Raw genomic sequence first — 15,144 nt, forward strand, 5'->3', positions numbered from 1 at the left:
GAGCCACCAAAGCGCTTAAACTGGGACACAGAAGCGCAAGACAGCCTCATACACAGTCTCAGTTATGCACACCACCCTTATCTTAGTGAACCTTCCCTGACCCAGATACACTCATTTGTCTTTTTCTGTCTTGGATAGTTAAATTGCTGGTGTTGACAGCCAGCACCGAAAGTGCTCTGATGAGTATATGTAAAAGGGGGTGTGGTGGGGGTGGAGTGATTGCCTCTCTCAGCAGAATAGCCAAATGTTGCATGTCGTGATTGCTGAATCAGCCTCTCGTCCCTAGAGGTGACCCGTCTAGAGCAGGGCTGAGACACATTGGCAGGGCAGTGTGTGTGTGTGGGGTCCGTGTTGCACCTGTTCTGTGAATAAACAGAAGACCAGTTTTCACCGCTATCAATCTAATTCATTATAAAACATTTAAAAGAAAAAAAATAGAAAACCAAAGATGTCTGAACATTTTATGGTATCGAAATAAATGCACAGAAGGTCTCTTTCAACAGAAAGGAGGCTGTGGAATAGGGCGTCATGGGACGGGGGTGAAAGGCAGTAATCTATTTCTTTACAGAAAGGGAAGTGGCTGTTTGGAATAGCCTTCAAGGACTGAATCGGAATTCAGGAGAGAATGGGACGCACACAGAGTATCTCTGAGAGAAAAGAAAGGACTTATACAGCTGAGTAGGAAATGTGAAGGGACAAACTGGATGGCCCGTGTAGTCTTTTTCTGCCATAATGTTCTGTTTCTTCGCAGCAGCCTTCCAAAGAAGCTTAGACTTCTAAAAGATGATTGAAAACCTGGCTATCTACAGCTCCTCATCAAACTACTCTGCTCCGCTAGTATTGGGACTTCATAGCTGCTTTATTGTTTTATTTAGAGACAATGTTTGGAAAATGATTGTGTGTCCTGGAGGATGATCAATGGTTCAATGGAAGTGAGCTCAAACCACTGACTCCAGCCATTATTTTAGTTTCTATAGTTTCTGGTCAGGTTATTCTTGTGAGGGAGGGCTGGATATTACTGCCAATAATTTGATTAAATAACTTAATTTATTGCTGTAAATTTGTTTTGTATTTGTTTTATTTATTGATTGATTTTTACAAATTTGTAGCCTGTTAATCCACAGACCTTAGCGGGTAACAAGAATTGCATACATAATGAAAACACAATAACTTACAAACAGTACATAAACTAATGCATTGCCTAGACTGCTTGTGTTTTTTGACAAATTGTTTTTATTGTACTTCACCCAAGGCACTCCTATGGTATGCCAAGTAATTCAATCTTTTAAAGAAATAAATAGGTACCATCTTCCAAATTGTTCATTTGCATTAAGTACCCCAGTAAACTAGTTGATTTTGAACCCCCACCTCCCCAACAGCACTGTGTGGTCATGTATATTTTGTACTGGGAACTCCCAGAAGACATTCCATAAGCCTCAGAGCCTTGAAAGACTTGTCTTCCCCTCCTACCAGGAAAGAACCCAGGGAACAGGGATTGTTTAATGGCCTCACCACTCCCAACAATGCCCCTGTGTTCTACCAACTGGTGGAAAAAGGGTTTTATATATATATATATATATATATACACATATTACATCAATGCTTCAAAGGGCAGGCAGACTAACGTGCCAAATAAGTAGAATGTATCCCATCCAAACACCGTGTAAAAAGGCTTTCCCTTAAAGCATAATTGTAATGCTTTATCTTTCCTCTTCATTATAATTTGCAAGAAAGGTGGAAGAAAGGCAAAACAATTACTGGCATGGTTAAAAGGTGAGGTGAAAGAGGCTATTTTAGCCAAAAAAAAAACATCCTTCAAAAATATAAAGGATCCATCTGAAGAAACTAGGAAAAAGCATAAGCAGTGTCAAGTGTAAAATGTATCAATAGGCTGAAATGTAAATATTGTGCTGTTCAATTTCTCCCCTTCCATCCCAAGTTTATTTTCCTTGTTTTTTGTAACTTTCCCTCTCCCTTTTTCTGATTCACTGTATTTAAAGTTCAAGGTTCTTATTGAAAATATTGTTTTTTACGTTACGTTATGCTTTACACTCCTTGTTATTTGTAAACCGGGTTGATGTGATGCCTATCATGAAACTCGGTATAACAAAAACAATAAATAAAATAAATAAAATAAAACACTGAAAAGGCAGGCTAAGAGAGAATTTGAAACGAAGTTGGCCATAGAGGCAAAAACTCATAATAAAAACTTTTAAAAATATATTCGAAGCACGAAACCTGTGAGGGAGTCAACTGGTCTGTTAGATGACCAAGGGGTTAAAGGGGCTCTTAGGGAAGATAAGGCCATTGCAGAAAGACCAAATGAATTCATTGCTTTTGTATTTACTAATGAGCCTATTGGGGAGGTACCTATACCGGAGATGGTTTTCAAGGGTGATGAGTCAGATGAACTGACCCAAATCACTATGAATCTGGAAAATGTGATAGGCCAGATTGACAAACTCAAGAGTAGCAAATCACCTGGACTGATAGTACTGCATCCCAGGGCTCTGAAGGAACTCAAAAATGAAATTTCAGATCTAGTAATTAAAATTGTAACCTATCATTCAAATCATCCATTGTACCTGAAGACTGGAGGGTGGCCAATGTAACCCTAATATTTAAAAAGGGTTCCAGGAGCGAACTGGGAAACTACAGACCAGTGAGCCTGACTTCAGTGCCGGGAAAAGTAGTGGAAACTATTCTAAAATTCAAAATCACAGAGCATATATAAAGACGTGGTTTAATGGAACTCAGTCAACATGGATTTACCCAAGGGTAGTCTTGCCTCACAAATCTGCTTCATTTTTTTGAAGGGGTTAATAAACATGTGCAAAATGGTGAACCAGTAGATGCAGTGTATTTGGATTTTCAGAAAGCATTTGACAAAATCCCTCATGAGAGGCTTCTAAGAAAACTAAAAAGGCATGGGATAGGTGGCGATGTCCTTTCGTGGATTACAAACTGGTTAAAAGACAGGAAACAGAGAGTAGGATTAAATGTTCAATTTTCTCAGTGGAAAAGGGTAAACAGTGGAGTGCCTCAGGGATCTGTACTTGGACCGGTGTTTTTCAATATAATTATAAATGATCTGGAAAGGAATACAATGAGTGAGGTAATCAAATTTGCAGATGATACAAAATTATTCAAAGTAGTTAAATCAAAAGTGGATTGTGATAAATTGCAGGAGGAGCTTGCAAGATTAGAAGATTAAGGCATCCAAAAGGCAGATGAACTTTAATGTGGACAAGTGCAAGGTATTGCATATAGGGAAAAATAACCCATGCTGTAGTTACACGATGTTAGGTTCCATATTAGGAGCTACCACCCAGGAAAGAGTTCTAGGCATCATAGTCAATAATACATTGAAATCGTCGGCTCAGTGTGCTGTGGCAGTCAAAAAAGCAAACAGAATGTTAGGAATTATTAGGAATAGAATGGTGAATAAATCAGAAAATGTCATAATGCCTCTGTATCGCTCCATGGTGAGACCCAGCTTGAATACTGTGTACAATTCTGGTCGTCGCATCTCAAAAAAGATATAATTGTGATGGAGAAGGTACAGAGAAGGGCTACCAAAATGATAAAGGGAATGGAACAGCTCCCCTATGAGGAAAGGCTGAAGAGGTTAGGGCTGTTCAGCTTGGAGAAGAGACAGCTGAGGGGGGGGGGGGGGTATGATAGAGGTCTTTAAGATCATGAGAGGTCTAGAAGAGTAGATAATAGGACTAGGGGGTACTCCATGAAGTTAGCAAGTAACACATTTAAAACTAATCAGAGAAGATTCTTTTTCACTCAATGCACAATTAAGCTCTGGAATTTGTTGCCAGAGGATGTGGTTAGTGCAGATAGTTTAGGTGAGTTTAAAAAAGGTTTGGATAAGTTGTTGGAGGAGAAGCACATTACCTGCTATTAATCAAGTTGACTTAGGGAATAGCCATTGCTATTAATTGCATCAGTAGCTTGGGATCTACTTAGTGTTTGGGTACTTGCCAGGTTCTTGTAGTCTGGTTTGGCCTCTGTTGGAAACAGGGTGTTGGGCTTGGTCTGACCCAGTATGGCAATGTTTTATGTTTTTATGTTATTACCCTTAAATCTTTCATTTACAAATTGTGCCTTAAATACCGATAAAGGTAAAATGTCCCCAATTCTTTCCATCTTTTGTTTTTGTATGTGCTGCAGTGAGCTTTTTTGGGTCACACTATCCCCAGTCTTTCACGACACTTCCAACTGCACAGAGCACTGCTGTGTTCCCAAGCACAGTCAAAACTGCAGCCAAGTTCAGCCTGTTTGACAGGGGGTATTATAATAAATGTTTTTAAACATTTTCATATTGTGGGGTCAAGGGAGGGCTACTCATTAAATTTTCGTTCAGAATAATCATCCTAGAGAAATGGCACAAAAATAGTCCATCGATCAATAGTCTTACATCTCTCAGAAATCAAGCTCCTCATCCAATGTGTAACAAAAAACCTCACCCTACGGGCTAGCAAAATAAATCAATTTTTAAAAAATGTAAATGCCTTTTGCATGAGAGAAAGATTGTAATCCAGGCCGAGCAATGCATGGACACCGTTGGCCAGCTCAGCTCTGCGACCTAACCATATCCCACTGGAAGGATGTTCTTGTCAGAGTTCTTTCTTGGTCAGGCTATAATTCAATTTTGCAAGACTGGACAATTCTCTTCATCGGATTTATAGTCAGTATATCAAGCACTTACTGAAATGGATAATAAAATATTTTGTTAGGCTTAAAAGCCACAAAGTAAAAGAGAATTCATATGGGGAATTTTCTTTCACCCATCTCAATAAAAACAGCTTACCATGTAAGCAGAAGAAATTCTAGTTTAATTTCTTTGCGACACTGGGACGGCACATTTGACATCTGTTTCATAATAAAAAAAAAATGGAGCACCTATAGTGTACCACCTGAGAAACACAATTAAGTGGGTTTAAAGATCCCCCTGCCTCAACACACACAAACAAAATGTATTTCTGTAGCTCAGTTAAGGTTTAGCAAAATGAAAATACATGGAAAGAATAAACACAAAAGTAGAATGGGCTTCCAGTACCCATTTTTACAATATGCTAGAAATAAGGGGAAAAAAATGTGCCGGCCTGGATGGAGCTGAGCTTGATTTCTAGCTGAGGTCTTCCACTCCCTAGCTTGGCCAGGGCTAGGAGGGAGTCCAGTGGTTGCGCAATGGCGACATCTAGTGGCTGGATTGAGGGTTCTCGCTTGCAAGGCATTAGAAGGAGCCTGGTGCCTGGCCCCCGGATGAGGACTGTCACTGCAATAACTGCAATAAAAGACGTTGAGCGTGGATATAAAATGGAAGAACATTATTTCTTCGGGTATTTGCGAATGACGACTCATGGAGCCAAATTCCTGCCCTGGTTCTGACTGAACTGGAAGTACAAAGAGGTAGGAGGAAATTACCAGGTGAAAAAAATAATTAGAGTAACTGTGCCACACCTGGGACACAGTTGCGCGTGCAATTATACCTTACCTAGCAATGAAAACAAAGAAAATTATGCCAAAAAAATGTAGATGACTATCTTCAGGCAATGCGCTTTATCCCTCTGGACAAATGTTTCCATCTTAACCTTTCAGTCCGTTCTATTACGTATGAGAAACAGACTGCATTATTAGTGCTATGCTAGGAAATGCAAGTAGAATTCAAGCTGGTCAGCATCTTTGTCTAACCGAAAATTGTGGCAGTAACTTTCAAACAGACGTGTGTTCGCACACAGGGATGCGGCCATTTTGTAACCTATGCACGCATATGTGAACATGTTACAAAATAGCCTGGCTGCGCACACGCGTGCCAAATTTTAAGTGGGTGTGTACGTGTGCGCACAAATGCCACTTCTGCTGCGTAAATGGGGAGGTTTTAAAAGAGGCACGCGTCGACGCTACACCCAGTTTTACCAGTTCGCCCACGTAAGAGATACATCCTCCAAACCTGCCTAGTTAAATAGCCTTTACCCCCCAGTTATCCCCGATCCTTAAAACCCCGCAAACCTGACTATTATTCTTTCTTTTTTTTTAAATTTGCATTTCATTCATAGTAGAAGTAAAGTTATGCAGCAGAACGCCTCGGTGTGGGCGGGATCGTGTACGTATTTACGCACACATCTCAAATTCATGCCCCGAAACACCCGTGCACCACCCAGACCATACCCGCACCCCGTTCCTGTTTGGAAACGTGCGAGATGCGTACGCTCTGGAAGATAAGCATGCGGCTTTTAAAACCCGCTTGGTGCGCGCTAGCCCGACATATTCACAAATCCCCTAATTAATGCGCGCCGAGGGCTTTTGAAATTCAGCTTTACATTTAATAAGTCAGCCACACTGCAATTTAAGTGTAATTTAATTTTGACGTAAAATACTTTCCTCCATAAATTCTTTTTCAGTAAACAAAAAAAAAAAAAAAACCCAGCAGCGGCTCGCTAAGACAATACAGCAGTTTTCTAAAAAAAAAACCAAAACAAAAAACTGCTTTCGGAAAGAAAATATTTTGAAAAATCCCTTTCATTTTCTTCCTCGTAATCATGCACCAGCAGGCAAAGCCAAGCCAGACCCAAGTGAAAGTGTAACAGCGCGGGAATCTGCCAGCAAGGTCACCGCAGTCGGGCTGCGACCGCACTCAGCCCCCAGAACGCTGGGAGTCGTAGGCCCTGCTTTTCTAAGAAGACATTTCAGGTTTCAGTGGCTCCGCTGTCCCTGGCGACCTTATCGAAAAAGGTTAAAAAAAAACCAACCCATACTGTATATGCTAAAGTAAGCGGACATATCCACAGAATGTGGTATTGGTATCTTGCATAAAGCTATCTTATTATTATGCTAATTTTCGGTTTAGCCCCTTTTCATGAACGTACTATTTCATAACAGCTAATTTTCTGCTGCATTTCTGACCCAGTTTCTTCGTTTTGGTTTTTTTTTTCCCCTCGTAATGCACATTGTACACTAGCTGGTATAATTAGTTTAAATAAATAAATCCCCCAAGGCATTTGGAACATTTTATTTTTACAATTATATTATGCTACATAATTAGGTCAAACTAACACTTTGCTGCTTTTCTCCGGCAAACCTTTCCGTTGTTTTATAAGTGTGCTCCCCGATGCCTTTTGCCTCAAAAGGTTTCATACAATTCCTAAGCAAATCCCTTTTACATATGTCGCTTAATTATTGAAAACCAAGGTGTGGTTAGGATGTCAGCGTACAGCGATGACATGGAAGCCGTAGGACGCTCTCGGGCCACGTGTCCAGCCTGTCCACCGCTGCTCGAGTCCCAGCGTCTCCAGGAGAGCCCGGATGCCTGCAGTAAGTCAGCAGCAGCTCTTGAGCTCACACGATGCAGCGTTTCATTAACAAGTCTCACCACTATCCGCGGCGCCATTTTTTTTTTTTTTTTTTTTTAAGTAATTTTCCCAAAAAAATTAAATTAGCAACCCCGAGCAGCGGCACAAATTGAAAGTGTGCGCACGTTCCACTTTGCTGCTGTATTGATGTCATTAATGTTTTAATTACCAAAGGTCCGTTTGTATGAAATCAGCATTTAACTATACTAATTCATTTCAACATTCATTAAAAGTGAGAAAAGTCAAAACTCTCTCGGCAACTAATTGAAGAGGGACTTTGAACATCTGATATAACTTTTATCCTTGTGGGGTGTTTGGTTTTCATTTTCAAGCACAAAAAACCTCTTAGAGCAGGAAATATTTTTAATATTAAATAGGGTAAAGAGAGTTCAGCATCTTTTTTTTTTTGTGTGATCTTTTTTCCTCAAAGTTAGTAAAGGAAATTATTGTGTTTTTTAGTTATTGCCTATCACAAATTAAACAGACCCTTAGCATCCTAAAGCTACCTGCACAAATACACTTTTGATCTTTCATGGGCCACAAGCTTCCCTCAGCTCGGCTTAATAAGCAGGCATTCCTACATATTGACAAGCTGTAGCATGAATGAGTTTCTTTGCACGAATGGTCCTGTCCAGGAAATGCCCTGTACAAATATCATCAAATTAGCTGATGTTCTCCAGCTAGGAATGAGGGGTAGGGAGTGGGAAGGTATTGTGTGCCTGAGAAAAAGCAGCAGCGCCACCTGGAGGCAGGGTAGGGAGGTGCCTGGCAATAACATGCAGAGCCTGGCCGGAGAGATTTCTGGTTGGGTACTGGATTGATGCAGCACTAATACATTTCTATGGGGAGAAGGGTAACATATTCCATTTGGGAAAGTTTATGACATTTCGGATGATGAAATTGTTAGCTAATGTACCGTAAGCCATTCTTTAGGTAATGCCGGGGAGAATGTTCTCAGGTATTTGATGTTTTTCACAATTTCGGCAAGGAAACTTTGATGGCTCAGGGGAGAAGCTCAGGTTAAGGCAGCCTTTCACATCTAATCATGGATTCCAGTCTGGCCTAGGCTGGCAGTGGTTTCTTACCATCTGAAAGCCATTTGGTTGTCTATGTGAAATAAGCTGGAGCTTACATCCCAGCTCCCAGGTGGCCGGATGTCTGCATCACTTAAAATAAAGCCCACCGTCACAATGTGGGGCTAATTGACACCCTGGTTGACAGCCTCAGCGGAGAGGCCAAGGTTTTCATTAGCATGGAGAAAATGACTCTTTCACCACTAAAGGTAATCTCTCCACAGCAAGGCTGGGGCACATTGGCACCTCACCATAGGGGGAGAGAGTCCAAGTGGAGGGGGAGGGATTTTGGTTTCTGGAGCTGTCAATCCAGCACCTTTCACGAGCATTAAAAATCAGTCACCTCCCCAGTAAAGCTTTAGGCAAGACGATCTATTCTAAACACGCAGCTTTTCTCACTAGACCTCTCTGCCATTTTACCCCCTGGATATAAACTCCCCACAACTGGCGTGGCCTACAATTTTTAAAAATATTTGTTGCAAAGCCCAGAGCCTGACTGGAAGCTCTAATCTGCCAGCAGCACTGCCTTCCTTTTGCTGCCAACAGTTAGCAGGTCAAAGCCACAGCCTTGCCAAAATCAGCCCTAAAAACTGTAAGCCATAAAATGATGGTCTGTTAGCCAGAAAAAGACCTAACTGGCAGTGAAAGCACGGTAGAGATGAATGTTATCGGCACCTGAATTGCATGCCAGTGACTGCAAAGCCTTTGGATTGAATTACGACGTTTGCTCACCATGCCCAGCCTTCTTGTGAGGGTCTTCAACAATCTACTGTCACACACACTGCCCAGCCTCATTACTGGAGGAAGGACATGTCCACTGAAATCCAAATCCCATACCATCAAGGACCACCAAAGCAGTACTGAATTCCACTCTGGTTCCCGGCTCCCTTAAAACCAACCCGAAGGCCTGAGCGCCACACCATGTGACCGAGCCAGGCTACAATAGCCAGAAGATCCCCAAGCTGAAAGATCAACTCTTTTCCTAAATGATTCTCTTGCTGTTTCCCTGCACTTCTGCACTACAGCCTTTTCAGCCTGACACATAAAAAATTTACTAATCTTCTCGGCTCATGTTGATTCTGCAGATTTTTTTTACATGCCATTTGGGTTGCAATTAAGGAAGGAATGACATGATTTACTGGTAAGCAATAGCCGAGAGGTCGCACGGTAGTGTATGCAACATCCTCTGTGGTGTTTAAGTCAAATAGGGGACCAGGGATTGCCTTCTTAAAGTGAATTCAAGACTTACTAATTCTGTCATTCCTATGTGGCTTTTTTTTTTTATTCATAGCTTTTCCATCTTTGCTTTATTTGTTTTTAATCATTTCATTTTGACATACAAATGAACAGAACTCTGTAGGTACAAAATCTGATTTTTAGTTCTGTCTCAGCCTGGGCAAGTGACTCAATCATAACGGTTTCCCCAATTGTCTCCTTGAGACCTCAAATCCAAATCTGTCCTTCTGGATAGCCACAGCAAAAGACCCATGAAATATATTTTCACATATTTGTACTAGGAGCAAAGTTAATTTTTGCATAGAGTGGACCTATGTGTAGGGCTCAGAAACCAGATTTAGGAACCACTGCTCTATCGCCACATAACTTTGGCTCACCCATTTCTGATTGATTGTTAACTAAAATGATAATACAACAACAACAAAAACAAACAACAAGATGTCTATCCCCTGTAGAAATGTTTAAGCTGTTGAAATTCCAGCCATATCAAACATACTAGAGGTGGCTATACGGATACGTTCAAAGCACTATCATTTTGAAGCTTGTGGGGATCTGAAGGGAAAGCAAGAGATCAACTGGAGCCGGTGGTATTGCAACAGAAAATAAACTGGGCAGGCTCGGTGGGCCTTAAGTTCCTTATCTGCCATCAGATTCTCTCTTTCTATGGACAGAAAATGTGATAGCAACTGATTTACCCATATTGTAAGGGGGTTAAGCAGCTAGTAACTGGAGAAACTACTATAACCTGGAAGGAATCACGCAGGCATGAAACACTAGATATCCATAAAATCCATCTCAGACCCACCTCACATCTTCATTTATTTCAGTGTAAGTGGATAATAATAATGGCAATGCTTTCTATTAGACATTTGTATCCCTGCTTTCTCCAAAAGAACTCAAAGTAGCTAACACATAATATAAAGACTATCAAATACAATAAAATACCAGAAATTCAAAACATAATACAAACAATACATTATAACATACAATAAAAGCATTTAAAAAAAAACCAATAATATCAATTAGACACTCCCCTTCTCTCAATAAAAATAAGAGTCAAAACCAACCCATTTCCCTAGAGACCCCATCAACAAATCATCGATAATATTTCCTCACATTCTTGATAACTCCTGAACGAACATGAAGCCTCCATTTATCTGTTCAAAAGCTATAATGCAATGCTCAAGCACAGATGTGATCTGTATATTTTCCATGCTAGATTTAGTGATACGGACAGAACATTTCTAAGATGCTATACTAAGGTTAATAAAAGACTTCAGGTCATTTGAGCATGTTGAGTCTCTCCTGGGTATACCATGTAGGGACTTGAACATCCGATTTTCTTAAAAAGGGCATAATTAATTACTAGCACATATAGGTAATGGGAATTAAATAACAGGACTGGCTCCACCTGTCCCTGGATGGCCTAGAACTAGCTCGTAACCCTGGTTATAATTAATTACAACATAAAGCAAGGTGAGATCCAGACTGAATGTATATTGTCATAATTTTACCATAACTCTCATGCCTGACTTCGTGTCTCCCTAAGGTTGGGGGCAGAGCTGCACCAAGGGAAGATGGTAATACAGCGTTATGCAACCATAGATACTTGGAAAAACTGTGTGTATTGTGTGGAGGAAGCAAGAGAACTATTTCATTTCTTGGACAGGATTTATTCCTTCTGAAGGAGCTACAACACTCATTCATTAATTTGGATACAAACAGCACATCCCTCTGGTGTTACCTCTATGCTTCCAATAACCCTAAGCCAAAATAATTACATAATTAAAGCAGCAGCATTTTTTGGGAAATTAGCCATCTAATTCATATTTACCCTTTGTGTATCATTCAAACAATGTAAAAAAGGATGAATTTCAACATTAGTTTATGTGACGAAGTAGCAAAAATGGCCCATTCCTGAATCTAATAATGAAAAGCAATTATCCTGTTATTATGTAATGAAAACACTGAACTTCCCACATCACATCAGAAGAAGAGTAGGCCAGCAAGCTTGCAAATACACATTTTGCATCGTCCTGTATAGAACTCAGCAGATGGAAACTCTCCAGGAAAGAACTATGAAATTCAAGTGGGGTTTCTTCAGGAGATGAAAAAATTATGATTGTAATCAACTAAAGAAAGAAAAAGTACTTCCTCTTACAAACCCCCAATTGACCATTCCTCTTCCAAATGTTTGCAATCTAGTTTATTCTTGAAAACTTGCAGGGTTAAGCCTACTCCGTGGATGAGCATCAGAGTCATAACTGGTGGGGGGAGGAGAGAGGGACAGGAGGGAGGGTGCAGAGAGTGTAATGGCACAGAGATGGATTTAAGGCTGAGCTGCCAGTAGCAGATCTGTTATTTGGTGCCCTTTTGGTAAATGGAGGTGGGACATGGCGCTTCCCTCTTCTATCAGCATAGGGCGTTAAATTCTCTAACTATGGCACAGAAGGGCATTGACTCTTGCGGGGCATGCTAATGGCAATTGCTAGGTGGGATGATGGACCCTAAGCAAACATACAATATTATTCCATGTAGTGTCTTTCATGCACAGCATCCCAAGAACTAGGTCAGTAACGGTGCTGTATGCTGTGGTGCTGAAGACCTGTCTCCAAGCCTCCTATCTCTTGGGGTCAGTAGGGTTTGGGCACATTGTACAAATTGTGCACTTGGGTACCAGGGAAGCGAAGCACTGTTTAATGTGAGGTAGTATGTACTAATACACCATATGGGCACTTCTTTCTGCCCCACGTCGGCCCCAGCAAGAGAGGAGTAAGCGCAGCCTTGAAAGCACTGCCTATCCAACACCAAAGAGGATTCACTGGTCCATCTTCCTCCATGTGCCATACCAGTCGGATTGGTGGCAGGCCAGCAACGCAGGGCCACAATGATTAAACACCCATGTGGGCTTCATGCTGCTCCACCTCCCTCCCTCCCCCTGCACTCCTCCCATTTCCAAGGGACACATGCACTAGTGGGAAGGAGGATGAGCTGACACAGATACCTGAAGCATATGATTTTCTTGTATTTTTCACACAGCTGTTGTGAAGATTGCTCCATCCATTGGGGGAAGAGGATCTTAAATGGTAGGGGAAGGGAGAAGGGATCCTGATAGGGAGGGGTGAGAGAAGACAGAAATATTAAAGGAGAGAAAAGCCTAAAAGGGAAGCGGAATCTGGAAGGGGGAAACAGAGACAGAGAAAGATGAAGATGAAGAGGGAGAGAAAGAGGAACCCGAGAGATGGAGAGAAGATAGGGAAAGAACTGTACACGTGATGGAATGAGGAGAGAAAATGCTGCTAAGATGGGCAGAAGTCTGCAAGTCTGACAGAGGAGGACGATGCACAAGAAGGGAAGTCCCAAAAGAAGAGAGGTAGGGAGGATGGTTGTCATTGCAGGGTCAAACCCTACTGGTTGAAGACCAACTCAGACCAAACATTTCACATTTCTAAAACAAAATGTAGAGTACATAAGGGAAGCAGGCCAGATCCCAATAGTTTCATACCAAAGCTTCCAAGAAATTTTAAAAGGGTTGAGCGAAGAGACGCTACAGTCATTTCTACAGCACTATTTGATGTGCACGGATGACATTAACTATCCAATATATAGTACGCCTGCTACTTTTTTCTGCTGTACTAGCAAGGTCTAGACAGCACACTCAGAAACGTGGTAAAACCAAAGCACTCAGCATGTGGGCTCTGCGATACAATAAAGCTGCTTCATTACTGCCATGAGGCTATAATTTCTAAATTAATGCATATACAAAAATACCTGCAGTATAAATTCAGAGTGTTCTACATGTCAATTCACAGGGTTATAATATGCTAATCAAACAGCAAAGCAATCCTGGTCATGCCAGCTAACTTACAGCAAATCTTCCAAGTGCATAAAAATATATCACCTCTAAAAGCAAGACTCAAAATGCATTCAAAATAGCAACCTATACCCTGCTTTGTTTTTCCCCTCCCTTAGCAAGCTAAAGGGACTTGCAGTTTACCAGCTTCTTGAAAGGGTGTGTGGATTAAGAATGATCCTGCCCAGTCTGGTAGCCCACTGGTTGTCCTTCTGCAATGCCCACTAGGAGAAGACCCAGGTTGAAACCCATTGCAGGCTTCTTTTCCTGGAGTTGGCTGATCGTACATAGGTGCAAGTCTAGCTGCTCTGCCTTGGAAACACCTAGTAGCCAGTCAGGTTTCTCTGGAGAGAGGCAGCCTGCTCTCTTACACCCCGAGGGCAATGCTTTGTAGAGAAAATGCTAGCAATGGCTGCCTTTGTGACTCTTTGCTGCAAGGGCCAGGGTCTGTCAACCGCCATTTATTTTCCCAAGCATTATTGAGTTTTGGGACCCCTGTTTTTCTCCACAAACCTGCAAAACTCAAGAGGGTTCTACCTCAGGTGCTGGTGGGATTACCAGATGGAGCATGCAAAGTCAGGAGGAAACTGGAACTACAGCATTGGATGTAGGGGCTTACAGCTCTACCGCCCCTGAGAAAAGCTCTTATGTGCCGCCACCAACACTACCACCCCCCCTCCCTTTCCCCGATGATACCACTAACAAGTAAAAGACAGTTTAGACTAAAAGAAGAAACTCACAGAATAAACTAGCAATTATCAGCAGAGCATAAGTATAGGGCACCGCCAAGATAAGTAGGCTTCAAATGCCATTCACTCCTCAAATCCTTTCAAATCCATCCATCTGAAAGGACACAATTAAGTGTTTAATCATCAGGTCAGCCCTTTTATCTCTAAGGATTGCAGGTGGCCTATTTTTAATCCAGCTGATTCTATTCAATGTTTAATCAATTAACGAGACCTTAATGTCACAAGCTATCGGGCATCACATGATGCGTTCACTTTGCGGTCCAATGAATTCAGCAGCAGATCAAGTGATCAATGGAGACACATCAATGCACGCTTCAGCAATCCACTCTATTTTAGAACATTACCTGGTTTTAGGGGAGGTGGTTAGCCATTCTTCATGTTTTTCAAAAGTTATTAAATAAGCTGCAATTTCCTGAAAAACAGAATTAACAGAAAGAAAGCCCATTAATCCATATATTGTACTTTTGTGGCAAATAAAACAGCCCTGAAGAGTTGCATGGGTTAGAAGGTTCCAAACTGTAGTCCACAGATAGAACATTTGCTAAAACTGAATTATGTCCTACGGCTGACATATAGCCATGACCAGTTAGCTTGGTAGCAGAGTGGGTGTTCAGGCAGATGCAGTCTTGGTTTACCCCATGACATCCATGGGTTTGTAGTTCTGTTTTTATTAAGGGAAAAACATCTATGCATACAATAGGATAATACAGGATTGGATCTGATTGCTCTAAATAAAAGAGCCAAGTGGTCAACCCAGTGGCATAGCGATTGGCAGGTTTACTATTCTGACAGAAGCAGAATGGGTAACCTAACTTCATGCCACTCTAAGGCCAGTGAACAGCCCAGGTTTTCTCATTCTGATCTGCACA

General features: G+C 41.4%; 1 protein-coding gene across 4 annotated transcripts in view; it reads right to left on the reverse strand.

The window, feature by feature from the left end:
• CAMTA1 (calmodulin binding transcription activator 1) overlaps window positions 1–14,683 on the reverse strand; it is a 1,058,760-nt gene extending 1,044,077 nt beyond the window's left edge. For all 4 annotated transcript variants that reach the window (XM_029578175.1, XM_029578176.1, XM_029578173.1 and 1 more), the window contains exon 1: window positions 14,620–14,683. The gene's annotated coding sequence lies outside the window, so the exon portion shown is untranslated. The remainder of the gene's footprint in view (window positions 1–14,619) is intronic.
• Window positions 14,684–15,144: the final 461 nt, after the last annotated feature.

Source organism: Rhinatrema bivittatum, chromosome 15 (assembly GCF_901001135.1).
Source record: "Rhinatrema bivittatum chromosome 15, aRhiBiv1.1, whole genome shotgun sequence".
In the NCBI taxonomy this organism is placed as follows: domain Eukaryota; kingdom Metazoa; phylum Chordata; class Amphibia; order Gymnophiona; family Rhinatrematidae; genus Rhinatrema; species Rhinatrema bivittatum.